This window comes from Orycteropus afer, unplaced genomic scaffold (genome assembly GCF_000298275.1).
Source record: "Orycteropus afer afer isolate SDZICR_OR568_19922 unplaced genomic scaffold, OryAfe1.0 scaffold00300, whole genome shotgun sequence".
Taxonomy (NCBI): Eukaryota; Metazoa; Chordata; class Mammalia; order Tubulidentata; family Orycteropodidae; genus Orycteropus; species Orycteropus afer.
In genome coordinates this window covers 1,832,110-1,833,995 of record NW_006921887.1, presented here as the reverse complement: position 1 = coordinate 1,833,995, position 1,886 = coordinate 1,832,110, and the positions used below count along the sequence as shown (strand labels likewise).

At 38.4% G+C, this 1,886-nt stretch overlaps 1 pseudogene; it reads left to right on the top strand.

Moving 5' to 3' along the window:
• Positions 1 to 400: 400 nt before the first annotated feature.
• LOC122151100 lies at positions 401 to 1,078 on the top strand (annotated as a pseudogene).
• The last annotated feature ends 808 nt before the right edge of the window (positions 1,079 to 1,886 follow it).

Genomic DNA, 1,886 nt, shown 5'->3' with positions numbered 1-1,886 from the left:
AACCAAAACTCACTGCCATCAAATCGATTCTGACTCATAGAGACCCCCATTTATTTTCCAAGGCTGTAAATCTTTATGGAAGTAGATCATCCCATCTTCCTTCCACAGAGAAGCTGGTAGTATTGAACCACTGACCTTTGGGTTAGTATCCCAATGACTTACCCACTATGCCACCAGAGATTACACTAGCATATGTTAACTATAATTATGGTACATTGCCCCTGAAACATCTATCTTACTATAAAACACATCACATTTCCAAAAGAAACAAGAGGAAAACAATCAAAGGGTTATTCAAACAAGAATTATAAGGCAGATCATAATCATAAATTAAGATAATCAAAGGAACCATAAAATTAAAATTTAATGAGGACTGAAGGAATAAAGGAGCTCTGGGGCCATGGCAGCAGCTGCAGATGTTGGCACCCAAGCTGCTGGGAATAGTTTGGCTGGGTTTCACCGTCTGAGACTTCCTTCAGGGCACCCCCATCAGCAAACCAAGAAGGAGTATGAGTGGAAACCTGACAAGCAAGGGCTTCAGCAAATCCTGCAGCTGCTGAAGGAGTCCCAGTCCCCAGACACTACTTTCCAGAGAAACGTGCAACAAAAACTGGCACAGCTCAATCAATATCCAGAATTTAACAACTACTTGATTTTTGTTCTTACAAAATTGAAATCTGAAGATGAACCCACAAGATCATTAAGTAGTCTCATCTTCAATAATGTGAAAGCACACTTTCAGAACTTCTCAAATGGTGCAACATACTTTTTTAAAAGTGAATGTTTGAATAATACTGGTGATGACTCTCCTCTGATTAGAGCCACTGTAGGTATTTTGATTACTACCATAGCTTCTAAGGGAGAATTGGTCTGACCTTTTGCCAAAACTCTGCAGCCTGTTGAATTCTGAAGATTACAACACCGGTGAGGGAGCAGTTGGTACTCTTCAGAAGATTTGTGAAGATTCTGCTGAGATTTTAGATAGTGATGTTTTAGATGGTCCTCTCAACATCATGATTCCCAAATTTTTACAGTTCTTCAAGCATATAGTCCAAAAATAAGGTATTTATATGTCTAATACTGAATTTATAAGTTCTGATAACAGCCTAACCACTTGCTTACTTTTCATTACCTAATATTTTTTGTGATTAGCAAAGGATATGAGATATTCCACAAAGGTAAACGTAACAAAGAATTGAAATTTACTCCTTTAATAAAAACAGCCCATAAAATGTTGACTCTTTCTATTGAAAATGTTCATTAGAAAGTTCTCTGCCTTAAAAAAAAGAAAAAGAAAAAGAAGCTCTGGTGGCGTAGTGGATAAGGCATTTGGCTGCTAACCAGAAGGTCAACAGTTCAAACCCACCAGCTGCTCCAGGGAAGGAAAATGGAGCAATCTACATCCATAAAGATTTACAGCCTTGGAAAACCAATGGGGTTGCTATGAGTCAGAATCAACTCTATGGCAGTGAGTTTAAAGGGGAAAATGGCTGAAAAAGCTTCTTCTCTTCAGAAGCAGTAAGACCTCCATGCCAATTTCTAACCCACACCCTATACTCTGTACCTGATGAGATTTTTTTGTGTATGACATTTTTCTTATTAAGCTTTGGACATATTATAGCAGTGATATGCCAGTAGGCTGACACTGGGTGTAGGGAGGAAGCCCTGGTTTGTGGTATTTAACAATTTCCACGCACTAAATACTTCCATTATGACCAATTTCAAACTACAAATAACTGAGTTGCAAAATTCCTGAATATTTAATAGTCAGTTCTCACAAACCAGTGTGAACTGGCCTGCATACCATGGGGATGAGTGGAATATGGAAAGTAACTGCTCCAATCCTAGAGTCCCATCAATTGATAAGAAGCAAGGCTTTTTAATGG